The sequence below is a fragment of the Solanum lycopersicum genome, chromosome 7, assembly GCF_036512215.1.
Source record: "Solanum lycopersicum chromosome 7, SLM_r2.1".
Taxonomy (NCBI): Eukaryota; Viridiplantae; Streptophyta; class Magnoliopsida; order Solanales; family Solanaceae; genus Solanum; species Solanum lycopersicum.
This window is the reverse complement of record NC_090806.1, coordinates 15,707,831-15,722,636: the sequence shown is the minus strand read 5'-3', so window position 1 is coordinate 15,722,636 and position 14,806 is coordinate 15,707,831. Positions and strand designations below refer to the sequence as shown.

General features: G+C 31.6%; 1 long non-coding RNA gene across 1 annotated transcript; it reads right to left on the bottom strand.

Moving 5' to 3' along the window:
• Positions 1 to 6,997: 6,997 nt before the first annotated feature.
• On the bottom strand, positions 6,998 to 11,617 carry LOC109120765 (uncharacterized). Its single transcript, XR_002028183.3, has 3 exons — positions 9,129 to 11,617; positions 8,897 to 9,038; positions 6,998 to 8,233 (listed from the first exon to the last, which is right to left on the bottom strand). It is a non-coding gene; the product is annotated as an uncharacterized lncRNA (long non-coding RNA).
• Positions 11,618 to 14,806: the final 3,189 nt, after the last annotated feature.

The following is a 14,806-nucleotide window of genomic DNA, read 5'->3' as shown; positions in this document are numbered from 1 at the left end:
ATTTAATATGTATTGAAGACGATGTTAATTGTACTGTTTTTTGTATTTATTTTAAAATTATATATGTGACAACATATTATATTACATATGGTTAAAATGTTGCCTTCACTTGTTTTTACTTATTTTTGAATTATGATATAACAAATTATGGTCGTACACAACACTCTTCATTGTTATACCTTATTATTATTGATTATTTATGTTCTAAATCACTAAATTTTTGTTCAAATTTCCATTTTTCCTTTCCTAAATTTTTCGAATCGTCTATTAGTGTCTCCTTGATTTTTCATCTATAACAACATATGCCATTTCTGCTGTTAAATTCGCAACATAAAATGAAACTGTTGCGACATGTAATTATAACAAATGACTCTTTGGGGCTTAATTCAATTAAATTGTCACGTAATTCGATATGTAACACCAATATATAGTCCTACAACATGTCTAAGTAACAAATTATGGTCTTTAACAACACTCTCCATTGGATTATACCAATTATATTTATAAAGGCAACCATCTCACTAGTTCTCATACATTGTCCTAGTAAATCCATATGATAGTTATCCAACACCCTTCTAAATCGTTGTTCCAAATGTTATACCATATTATTATTGATTATTTATGTTCTAAATTACTAAAATTTGGTTCTAATTTTTATTTTTCCTTTCCTAAATCGATTGAATCGTCTACTAGTGTGTCCCTAATTTTTAATTTGTAGCAACATATGCAGTTCTTTTGGGACTTAATTCAATTAAATTGTCATGTAATTTGATATGTAACACCAATATATAGTCCTACAACACCTCTAAGTAACAAATTATGGTCGTTAACAACACTCTCCATTGGATTATAGCAATTATATTTAAAAAGACAATTATCTCACTAGTTCATCATACATTGTCCTAGTAAATCCATATGATAGTTATATAACACCCTTCAAAATTTCTGTTCCAAATTTTTATACCTTATTATTATTGATTATTTATGTTCTAAATCACTAAAATTTGGTTCAAATTTTCATTTTTCCTTTCCTAAATTGATGGTATCGTCTATTAGTGTCTCCTTGATTTTTCATCTCTAGCAACATATGCAGTTTCTGTTGTTAAATTCGCAACATATAATGAAACTGTTGCAACATGTAATTATAACAAATGATTCTTTTGGGGCTTAATTCAATCAAATTATCACATAATTTGATATGTAAAACCAATATATAGACCTACAACATGTCTAAGTAACAAATTATGGTTGTTAACAACACTCTTAATTGGATATAGCAATTATTTATAATGGCAATCATCTCACTAGTTCATCATACATTGTCATAGTAAATCCATATGAGAGTTATACAATATTCTTCTAAATCGTTGTTCCAAATGTTATACCTTATTATTATTGATTACTTATGTTCTAAATCACTAAAATTTGGTTCAAATTTCCATTTTTCCTTTCCTTAATCAATCGAATCTTCTGTTAGTGTCTCCTTGATTTTTCATCTGTAGCAACATATGCAGTTTCTGTTGTTAAATTCGCAACATATAACAAAATTGTTGCAACATATAATTATAACAAATGAATTTTTTGGAGCTTAATTCAATTAAATTATAAGGTATTTCGATATTTAACACCAATATATAGTCCTACAACATGTCTAAGCAACAACTTATGGTCGATAATAATACTCTCCATTGGATTATAGAAATTAAATTTATAAAGACAATTATCTCACTAGTTCATCTTACATTGTCCTAGTAAATCAATATGATAGTTAGATAACACCCTTCTACATCATTGTTTCAAATGTTATACTTTATTATTATTGATTATTTATGTTCTAAATCACTAAAATTTGGTTGAAATTTCCAGTTTTCCTTTTCTACATCGATCAAATCGTCTATTAGTGTATTCTTGATTTTTTATCTGTAGCAACATACGCAGTTTCTGTTGTTAAATTCGCAACATATATTGAAAATGTTGCAACATATAATTATAACAAATGATTTTATTTAAAAGTGGTCCAATGATAGGCAAAGTCCATTCTGTTTAACAAAAAGTAAAATAGGCCCAACCCATTCTAGAATACGTTTTCATTTTTCATTTCAAGAATATAGTTTTCAAATTTTTCATCTTTGTCGCTTCAGTTTTGGCACTTTTTTCAAATCTAATTTGATTTTCTGTCAGACACACTGTTCTATATTTGATTCGCCTTTAAATCAAATTTCGGTACTCCAATGGTATGATGTCAAATGCTATACTAAGTCGAATTTATGATGATGAAAATGATATTATGTGGAATGTTAAAATTTATTGTAAACATGAGTTTCTACTTTTAATGCAAACTTCATAGTCAAAAGACAATCCAGGTCGCAGAGTTTGGTCTTGTCCACGATATCGTGTATGTATGTTTATTTCTAAAATATTTGGAGATTTCAGATCTCTTTATTTTTTTGATTAAAATTTATTTCTTTGTGGTATTTTATGAGAATTCATGTAACTTCTTTAGATGTAGGGATCGTGAAGATGTTGATATACGATCCAAGTTTGTTATTCTCCGATTGGCAAAAAAAATTAAGGAGTTAGACACTGTTGATGAAAGTCATATCAAAAGAAGTACCAAATGGGGGATGAAGGAGAAGAAAAAGACAAATTGTTGTAGCATCTGGAAGCTAATGTTGGTTTTCTTTGTTTTTTTTTTCTTTTATTTTTAAGCATTACCAAAAAGAATTTTGTAGAGGATACAAAATTATTATGTATTTGTGTACAACAAATACAATTATAATAGTTGTGGAATTAAATAGACATAGTTTTGTACTCCTAATCAAACAACAAATTATTATGTAGTTGTGACGGATGAATGTTGCGATGTACGGTTAAGTTGTAGCAACATATGACTCAAATGTTGCTACATATATTTATTCTTAGCAACATATGATTCACATCTTGCTACATATAATCATCATTGGCGACATATGCAACAAATGTTGCTACAGGTGAATCATCTGTAGCAACATATGCCACATGTCGTGATGGAAAAATGTTGTGATATACGCATCAGTGTAGCAACATGTGACTCAAATGTTGCTACATATATTCATCTATAGAAATATATGACTCAAATGTTGCTACATATAATCATCTTTAGCAACATATGACTCAAATATTGCTACATACAATCACCTATACAAACATATGACTCAAATGTTGCTACAGTTGATTCGTCCGTAGCAACATATGCCACATGTTGTGACGGACGAATGTTGCGATATACGCATCAGCTGTAGAAACATCTGACTCCAATGTTGCTACATATAATCATTTGTAGAAACATATGACTCAAATGTTGCAACATATAATCATTTGTAGAAACATGTGCAACAAGTGTTGCTACATATAAATATCTGTAGCAACATCTGACTCAAAGGTTTCTATAGGTGAATCATCTGTAGCCACATATGCCAAATGTTGTGATAGACAAATTGATAAAATAAACATTTTCTTTAATTATGTTGTCTTTAAGATAAAATAAAATAACATATTTCATAAATTAAATATTGTCTTTAATTACAAGCATAATGTCAAGGCTTTAAGAACTAAGATATTATCCCATTAACCCAAATATATTGCATCCGTTCAATTAGATTGTCACATAACAGTGAACTGGGTGGATGCAATTCTATCCGACTAATAAAGTGCTCAATGAATGCAATGGAATATGACCCGCACGCCGATCAACTTGCATTTTGTACCATAGGTTCTATTCGACTGTTAAATTCCCATGGTTGAGTGAGCAACTTTTTTGGAAAATGATTCATTATTCCACCCTGCTTCAGCAATTTGGGAAGCAACTCGAAGACAGGTTGTATGAGTGTGAAAAACGTGTCATGTTCCATAATCACCAGGTTGCAGTCATAAACATTAATCAATCCCTTGTGCAAGAGAATCTCGATAGTCACGAGATGGTTACCCGAAATGTTCATGAGTGTCAAAATCCTTTTTGCATCAATCCAATCCATGCCTCCAGGAGTTGGCCTAATACCCTGACATAGTCATTCATATCATCATCCCATAAAAAGTTATCTAGTAACTGACTCATGCTTTTACCACCTGATATTGTTGCCTCATCACTCATTTGATTATATCTATGTAGGAAGTTCATACAGAAATTAAGATCGAGGATTCTATCTCTGAGATCATAGTAGTCCGGGTATTTCCAATGCCTCTGATGCATGAGGTTAAGGATTTCGTCAATATACTGAAATAAAAAATAATATTAAATAGTTAGAAAAAGTAGTAACTGAATAGACATAAGAAATAGTTAATAATACAAAAAGTAGGATTACCAGTCTTCCCACCAAACTGTTAGGCTTGTCATGTTCCTGAAATCTTGACCGGTAAAAACATGCATGTTGTATTCCATTCGAATATCCTTTGGATCGGTCACCTTAATTGCTGCTTCTTTTTCAGCAACAGAGGGACGCCTATAAATATTCAACTTTTTATACTCCGTCACCCCTTCCTCCATTAAGCCCCTTGGAATTTTTCCAAACATCTTCCTCTTCAAATTTTTCATTGCCTTTGCAAATAACTCTTTTCTCTGCTTGGCCTTTGGAGTACATGAATGTCGATACAATGCGCTTCACACCCCTCTTGTTTTTTAATTCATTGACAACTTCACTCAATTTTTGTAGATACATGATAGAATCTTCATCATTTTTCTTACACTTCTCACAGAGAAAGCCACAACATCGTTTACAAGAGGTAGCCCCTTTGCGTTGTCCTGCACCAACACCAGCAGCACCACCAATACAAGCAGCAGCATCACCAACACTAGCAGTATCATCAACATCAACACCATCATCAGCATAAAAAACAACAAATTCATTACTGACTTTATTAGGAACTCTCTCTCTCTCTTTTGATGGTTGTTGCTCCACCCAACACCATTTTAACTCTATCCACAACAGGATCAAAAATGGTTTCAACCAACCTTAGAGTTATTAGATATGACATTGCAATTCCTAATCTGTTAGGGTAATCCATGGATGGACAATCTAAAATAGTAAAAATGAGTCATCAGTAAGACTATTGCTACAAATGAATTGTCTGTCGCAACATGTGTCACAAATATTGCTACAGATGAATCATCTGTAGTAACATGTGTCACATGTTGCAACACATGACTCGTCTGTAGCAACATGTGACACAAATGTTGCTACAGTCGAATCATGTGTTGCGACATATGCCATAAATGTTGCTACAGATGAATTGTCTGCTGTGACATGTGTCACAAATTTTGCTACAAATATTGCTGCAAATGAACTGTCTGTTGCGACATGTGTCACAAATGTTGTTACAGATGAATCACCTGTAACAATATTTGTGACAGATGTCGCAACACATAATTCATCTGTAGCAACATTTATGGCACATGTCGAAACAGATGATTCGTTTGTAGGAACATTTGTGTCACATGTTGCTATAGACGAGTCATGTGTTGCAACATGTGACACATGTTCCTACAGATGATTTATCTATAGCAACTTTTGTGACACATGTTGCGACAGACAATTAATCTGTAGCAACAGATGAATCATCTGTAGCAACACGTGACACAAATGTAGCAACATATGCCTGTAATATACTAATAATAACTTACTGCATCAAAAGGAGGGTTCAAAAGATCTGGAATATTCTCTTCTTTGGTAGTTTTTGTTCTTGCCATCAACCACATCATCATCCTTGGGGATGATGTCTCTTCTCATGCAATTACTTGGTGGGTAAAATAAGGAATGAATTCAAATGTTCAGGCCTGTAGAAAAGGAAAATCTGTCAATAATCAAATGTTGAATTATTACTTATTATAATATAAAAAGATTAAAAACATTCAGCTTTACCATGAAAGCCCATGGAAAACCAAACAAGTTGTTGTTCTTTTCTTCTTAATTCCTCAACATGTAGTCGACAGTTATATGAAAGCTCTCATGACCCCATGGGTAGTTCTTGAAAGCTTCAATATTCTAAAAGATTTCGACATACTTTAGAAGTATGTTGTTGCCCGGATCCTTCGGCAAAAGAATATTATGTGTAAACCAAAGTAAGCATAATGATTACTTGTGCTTCCTTGTTCTATCCTCCCATTCCAACAAACTTAATAAGTCAGAATTTTCAAAGCTTTTGCCAACAAGGGACATCAAGTCCTGTTTCACACTTGGCAGTTACTGTTGTTCTACTTCTTCTACTTCTTTAACTATTTTTTTTGTCGTGGTTCTATTTTAACAATGTATTCAGGGATGGGCTCAACAGGAGGATGACATTTTAGCCCTGTAACTATGGCAAACTCTCTTATGCCAAAGAAAACTGGCATGCCACAATAATTAATTAGAATCTCATCCTTCTTAGTGGGATTTTCAATAATGAACTTTCTTTTCAAAAGTTCATACACGGTGGTCATTTGAAAATGTGGATCAATGGGTAAATCAAGAAAATGACCAAACAATTATTTCTGAGAAAATCTTCCAATTGATTTCTCTTGAGGATATCCCCGAATTAGACGAAAGGTCTTTCCAGGACTGACCTAATGATGCTGTCACCATTAGGATAAGGCTGCAGATGCACAGGGAAAGTGTCTGCATTGATATTTTATTCCATCATCACCACTAGCATTGAACTCTTCATGAAATTCTTGTTCTTCTTCATGAGCTTCATTTAGTTTTTCTTGTTGTGTCACAACTACTACTTCTATATTCTCCACTTCTTCTTCCTGAACTTCATTTATTTTCCCTTGTTCCTTAACTTACTGTTTTCCATTTTCTTCCTCCACTACTTCTATTTATTCATATTCTTTTTGACAAAATTTTACTTCTACTTGAGAAGAAGAAACTACTTCAGTTGGAAGTTTTTCTAGAAGTGTAGTATTTTCGTTCCTCTTCCTATGAATTTTAGACCTAGCCTTCTTTTGGATCTTTGTTTGGTCAGACGTAGCAATATCAAGTTTTTTTTACAGGAACCATTATATTTGTATCTACAACCAAAAAAATAAAATATTTGAAAGCCACACACACATGAGCTATAACCACAAGTCAAAACAGGGCAATAAGCAGATAAACACATGCATTTCAAACCCTAATTAAATATTACCTTACCTGAGAAGATATATATCAACGATAAAGTAGAAATTATGAGGACAACACCGCCTTGCTATAGAATATGATCTGTGAAGGAAGGATTAAGAGAAAAAGAGAAGAAGGAGTAGTAGTTGGTAGTAGAGAAGAAATAAATAAATTTTGAGGAATACGAAACGACATTTATAGAAGAGAGAGGAGAGAGGGAAAATGAAAATTAAAGTCGTTTAATTTTTTTTAATTTTGACAATTCAAACTGTGACATATGATGCTACATATATAATATTTGTTGCTACATATATACGAACTGTTGCAATATATAATTTTTTTGTATTTATTACTACATAAATTACATATATAGAAGAGAGATTAGTGTAAATAATTAAATCTTGTGGAATACAAAATGACATTTATAGAAGAGAGGAGAGAGGAGAGAAGGAAAATGAAAATAAAGCCATTTTTTTTAATTTTGACAATTCAAACTATGGACATATGTTGCTACATATATATTATTTGTTGCTACATGCATACAAATTGTTGCAACATATAATTTTATCCTGTTTATTTCAATAAAAATTACATGTATAGAAGATAAATTAGTATAAATAACTCAATCTTGTGGAATACAAAACGACAATTATAGAAGAGAGAGGGAAAATGAAAATAAAGTCGTTTATTTTTTTTAATTTTGACAATTCAAACTGTGACATATATATACTATCTGTTGCTACATTTATACGAACTGTTGCTACATATAATTTTGTCGTGTTTATTACTACATAAATTACATTTTAATTAAGACTTCACCAATTGTTTTATACAAATTATCAACAAAAAGGTAATTCACAATGATATGATTGATATCCATAGCCACCTATCTAATCAATGGTTGTAAACGCAATATTTTCAACGATCTTAGATTTTTTTTAGTTCTACGCATCTCTGGGTCTTCATTATTAATAATGTAACCATTTCGAGCCTTTACAATACCATAATCCCATAGGAGTGAATTATATCTCAAGCGAAGGGCGTCATCATTAATTCCACATGATGGTACTTGTAATCCATCACTCAAATGCTTAGCATATGCAGCAACAAAAATTCCACAATCTCTACATGGTATATCATCAATCAGAAAATATAATAACATCACATTTCGATAGTCGTAAGACAAAATAATATTTTGACACTTACATACTACTGCTTTCTTGTTGGGCAATACCAGTAACATGACTTACTTCAAATGGGTGAGATTTGTTCTTTCCTTGGTAACATTTAAGAACTGACCAGTTGGATCGCTCATTTTGCAAAAAAAAAAAAATCCACTCAACTCAAGGTACATTGGCAACATTGTAGCCATCTTTTGAATCTCGGAGGATAGTTTTCTATTAAACCTATTTGAGGACATGGAATCATACATTTTTATGCACCGTTCCTTCAATACAACGACTGCCAAGACCCAATGGAATTCCCCATTACTATTTACAGGGAAAAACATCATCCGTCAAGTGCCAAAGGCATTCCAGAAGGTATAGCATACCCTTTTATTATGTCAATGATTTTATCCTCATATTCACTAGAATTGTCAATGTATGTTTTCAAAAAACAACTAGTGGTGGTATATTGATATTAAGACTGAATCTTTTGCTTCGACTTCTTACGGAAATAGTAAAATATAACATCCACACACTGCACACATGCATCAACAAGTGTATTAATGTAATTGTATATATTCATGTACTAAACAGTACATATAAAAGTTAGCATGGATTTACCTCATCATTCCAGCACCTATTGGGTTGAGACATTACGTAGAACCAGTCCTTATTCATTGGAAATGCAACTACAAAATCAAGTTCGTCGAATTCAAGATTTGAACAATTGGCTAAGTAGTGATCCTTCTTGTTTCCTCTGCAACTGTATAATCATTATAAATTATTACATATTGGACAACAAGAAGAAATTCTAATAATAGTTGAACAACTTTACTTGTTTTACTTTACTTACTTTTTTGCATGATGCTTGTAAAGACCCTCTTTTATCCATTGAGAGATGGATGACATTAGTTCAGTTGGACCCTCGCCGTCAATGTTAAAACCTTCAAATAGATATTATCGCTTCACATCACAACTAACAACTTTGACTTTCTCCCCTTTCTTTTTCTCTTTTGCTTTTTCTTTCTGCTTCTCCTTCTCTTTCTCCTTCTCCTTCTCCTTCTGCTTCTCCATCTCCATCTCCTTTGCCTTCTTCTTCTTCTCCTTCTCCTTCTCCTGTTTTGCCTTCTTCTCCTTCTCATGTTTTGCCTTCTTCTCCTTCTCCTTCTCTTCATTTTCCTTCTTCTCCCTCTCCTTATCCTCCTTTGCCTTCTTCTCCTTCTCCTCATTGTCATTCTTCTCTTTCTCCTCCTTTGCCTTTTCTCCTTTTCTTTCTTCTCAATAATCATAGAATGTTTTTGAGAAATAGAATTTTTCAACCTCCCACATTTCAAAGGCTGTGAAGTCTTCTTGGATCTTTGCACATCAATATTATGTGACATTTCCATAAAAATCAGTGGGTTTTTTAACACTACTAATAAAATAATCATTTTGCTGCTCACATTCTTCGCATAGACAAAAAGAGCATCTCATGTTATAAGATTTTACAATTCATTATAAAATAATAATAGAAGTATGTTGCAACCAATGGATAGTCTGTTGCGATAAATTAACATTATGTTGCCACATATGTACCTGCTATTGCGCAACATATCCATCTTATGTACCAACAGATGCATCATATGTTGATACATCTATACAGATTATTTAAACATTTGAATCTTATGTGCCTGCAGATGACCAACATATCAATTTTACAATTCATTATAAAATAATATTAGTAGTATGTTGCAACTGATGGATAATCTGTTGCGATAAATTAACATTATGCTGTCACATATGTATCTGCTGTTGCGCAACATATACATCTTATGTAGCGACAGATGAATCATATGTTGACAAATTTGTATATATTATTGCAATATTTGAATCATATGTGGCAACAAATGACCATCTTATCACTAAAATGTAGCAACATACGCTAAAATCATATCAACAAAATGGCTAAAAAAAAGAACAAAAAGAAAATGACTTTTCACTGAATGATAACATTACAGATACATTTCCTCGGAATAAGGATTTTTTGAGTTGGCTGATTTTCTTTCAAAAATGATAAATAATACACACCATTAAGTCGATTATTCAATTTTTACACCTACAGAACATTTTATTTTTCATTAATCCAAGAAAAAAACTTCCAAAATTGTAAAGTATTTCAAAAAATAACTTACCCATTTCTAGTCGAACACGATTACAGATCAGAAAGATGAGAGAGTAATGGAAGCTGGATAGGAAGACTAACGACGCATTTCCAAATTTCTAAGGAAGAAGATGAAGAAAAGAAGACAGAGAAGAGAGGATGGAAGATGAAAAGATTTTTCTTTTTAAATGATTTGATTTGAATTATAAAAGTGTGTTTTTATATTTTATAAAAACTTAGAAAGTTTTGAAAATGTTAATTGGTCCCATAATTAGTTAATTACATTTTAAAGAAGATTTGACCGGCTCTTGATCAATCTGTCACCAAAAACAAAAACGAGACTTATTTGACACCTTTGGCTTAATTTTCTCCACTTTATCATAAAATAAGCCTTGTTCCTTTTTCGTCCTCTCAAAACCTCTCCTTTGCCGCTAATCAAAGCACTCGACAAAACTCCTCCAACCAACAAGGTAAGTATTTCACAATTTTCTGCACACTCAATCCTCCATTGGTAGAAAATAGTTGGCATGTAGTGGAATCTCCTTTGTGTTTAGTGGTGTATATATATAGTTGCCCTGTATTCTTTTCATTCTTTTAATGGCTAGCTGAATGTGAGTTTCTGTACAAAGCAACTTCTCTAAGAGTTGAGGGGCAGAGAAGATGAACCAACGAAATTGATCTGAGTTGCATTGCACATTGCTTCAAATTTTTGTGTTTCATTAGGGAACGAGTTGTTTAGAAATAGACTATAATTTTACTCAACAAAAGATTGAGGTTTCTTCCGCTCAAATGATTATATGGAAAATGTTCTTAGAAAATTATTATCTGGCTCCAAATTGTCAAAACAAGTATTTCTTCAACTTAAGAGATGGAGTTAAAATATTCTAAATTTAAAGTCAAGACCTTGGGAATATATGAATATAGAATCTTCAAATTGTACATTTGGCTAAAGTGAATTAGTAGACAAGAGACTCAAATTGTCATTGCTAACATTGTAGAACTTGGAGTTATTCATGTTTCTTTGTTGAGGATTATTAATAACTAGTTTCTAAGGACGTGCTCCGCACATGTGTTTCATGTGAATTTTTATAGATATGTTAGAATGACTAAAGTTTTATGAAAATATATATGTAAATTATAATGAATAATAAAATGTAACAATACAAAATAAGAATAAAGACATACGCAATAAAATATTCATAGAAAACAAAATTAAGAAGTCTAATGGAGAAAAAAAAGACAAAAAAAAACAAATCTAAGAAAAAATATAATTTAGACATTATTCTTATAAGATTGATGTATGTATAGATGAAAAAATAAGTACATAACTTTCTGAGTTCTTATCGACTCCTTCCATATCCTATCAAAATTCTAGAGGCTTCTTCATCTACTTTAACTATAGAATAAATGTAGCCTAATAATCTTGGTAGGAGTTTCATGAGTTAAAGAAGTTGAATTTATATAGATATAAAAGAAGGAATATCAAAAGAAATCTTAAAGTTTTAGTTTAAATATTTAGAGGTTATGAATATGAAAAGATGAGATTTATGAATATTAAGAGTATAAAAGTTGAATAAGTAATTAACAAATAATAATAAATAAATGAAGAATATGAAAAAGAAATTAAAATTAGCAAACCATGTAGAAAGAACAATTAAAGTTATTATCACGTCATAAGCGTTAATGAATCTAAATTTGTGAAGATAGAGTTGTTCTTTAAAAATAGTCAAGAGGACAGTATCAATGTGTGTCTCCATTTTGCAGATTTGCAATCTTTAAATTATTAAATTTCGTTATTTATCATTAAGGATAATACTTTATCCATATAAATTATATTATTCATGTTAAGGAAAAAATTATGAGAAGAGGAAAAATATAGCAATTTAGGTAGAGACCATTTTTTATAAAAAAATTATAATTATTATATACATATAGATTATAAATCATAAATATTAATTAATTCTATATTTAATTAGAAATTAATCTTAAGAAGTCTAAAAGTCATTAACATTTTAATTAAATTTATACAATCAAATATTTAAATAGTTTATAACAATTTCATTTATAGAAGGGGTAAAATCGTAATTCAACTTTTAACTTTTTTTCTTCATGCTTTTAGTAATATATGATAATCAGAATGTTATTTGTAGTTTTGATGATTTGACAAACTTAGGGACCTCATAAAGGTACCGGGTTTTCTACTTGAGTATTGCAGGTGTCTTGTTTGAAGTATTGCAGATGAAACAAACCCAGGGACCTAGTAAAGGTATCAGGCTCTCATAATGATGAGTCAGTCGACTGCCAGCTGGAGACGGTACAGAAAGTAGGTGCACACTTCCCGATGGCGTCAGAAAAGTGTGACCTTTCCAACCAATGGCAAAGAAGTTTAGGAAAGTGACTTGCCCATATAAAAGGCACTTTCCTAAACATTTGGCTTTTGAGTTTTTGCAACTTGATAAAAACTTTTCAAGAACTCTTGCAAAAGCTATACAAAGCAAAGGCAGAATTATTCCAAGAACAACAGCAACATCTGGAATTTATCGTCTAGTTGTTTAGGAATTTATTTTTTTGTTCTTAAATTGTAAACCACTCCTAACTCTATAAAGGAATTGGTGTGTTGTGTTAGAAGTCTAGGTTGTCCAGGTGGGATAGCTTAGTGGGTAGATTGGTTTTTCTACTTAGGCTTGTTGAGCAATAGAGGACTATTGCTTAACAGTAAGATTGATAACTCTTTCTTACGTTTGGTGTAATCGTGTTTTGCTTTTGCTTTTGAAGATTAGTGAAAACGATTGAAAATCCTATGAGACAGGTCGTGGTTTTACTCCCTTAAGCAAGGAGGTTTCAACGTAAAATCATTGTGTTGATTTTACTGCACTTTAACTTTCTGGTATTTTCTGAAGTAAAGTAAAGGACCTGGTCCATTACTTATTAAGTGAAGGCATACATTCTATCAGTTTTGTATGAGAACTGCCATACATTTACGTTGCTAATCATATATAAGGCAGAATGTACTTATACAAGAGCTTTATACATTGCTTATCATGTACAGATCATAATGATCAGAATTCTCAAAATAACATTCTGTTATAGAGTACTCTTAAGCCACTGTGTTGTTGCCTTATACAAGAGCTTAAAGTGTTATGGAATGAAAGAAGAGGGAACATCAGTATTTATACAAGAGCTTTTTCTCACCAACATTACTGATAGACAACATCAAAAGTGGATCAAGCTTCTAGGATAAAATTCTAGGCCCTCTGTGAAGTTAGTTGTACCATTGACCAAGCTTTGTGAGAATGCCATAATAAGTTTAATTTTTGAGATAATTTGGTAGAATATACAAGAATAGTATTAGATATGATATATTACTAATAATGCAATTAGTTATGTTAAATATGTAATGTATTTGGTGGTCCCTGAGACTTGTAAAGGTATTTATGTGAGGGAGGTGGTGGAGACTTGTACACGTATTTTGGTGATGGAGGAGGTGGTGACTTGTATATGTACTTTACTTATGGAGGTGATAGGGACTTGTGGACGTATTTAGATGATGAAGAAGGTGGTGACATGTACACGTAATTATGTGATGGAGGAGGTGGTCACGTGTACACCTACTTCCGTGATGGAGGTGGAAGTGATTTTGGCGAGTATGAGAGCTGATTTGATTCTGTTGATTTTGAGAGCTAATTAGTAAGCCTACACTAAAGAAAGATGGAGTAAATTGATTTTCTCACTTGTAATTTAGGAGAAGCGATAATGAAATTACGGAAAAAGATTAATTTAAAGAAAAATGATTTGTTGATAATAAATTCCGGTATGTGTAAACTTTAAGATTCTGTGGGGAGATAATTGTCAGCTTTCTAAATCTATCAGTAAAGGTAGATGTAAAATGTCACGGGAATGGAGCGGCTGAACAAGACAAGAAGGGTATTAATAATAATAAGAACGTTTTGTATGAAAATTGTCATACATTTACGTTGCTAACCCCGTAAAATAACATTTTCTTTTAGAAACTATTTGCTGATGTACTTCAGCAAACAGAAAAATAAACAGGGGAAGGGGAGAGAAAGCATATATATAGACAACAAAAAAAATATCTTGCTAAGTTGAGAATATAAAAAACAATTACATACCAATACTGCCAACTATTAATATTTAATATTTATGCATTAAACTCTTCTTATGCTAAAGCATATACTATAAAACTAAATATTTATGCATAAAACTCTTCTTATGCTAAAGCATATATTTATAAAACTAATAAATTTGATCTCAGCATGCAACTTAGAGTACATAAAGCAACTACACAATGCTTAAGTAAAGAAACACTCACCCATAAACCATAACACGTGTAAAATCTTCTCCGAAATTGGAAACAATAGAATCAAAGCTTT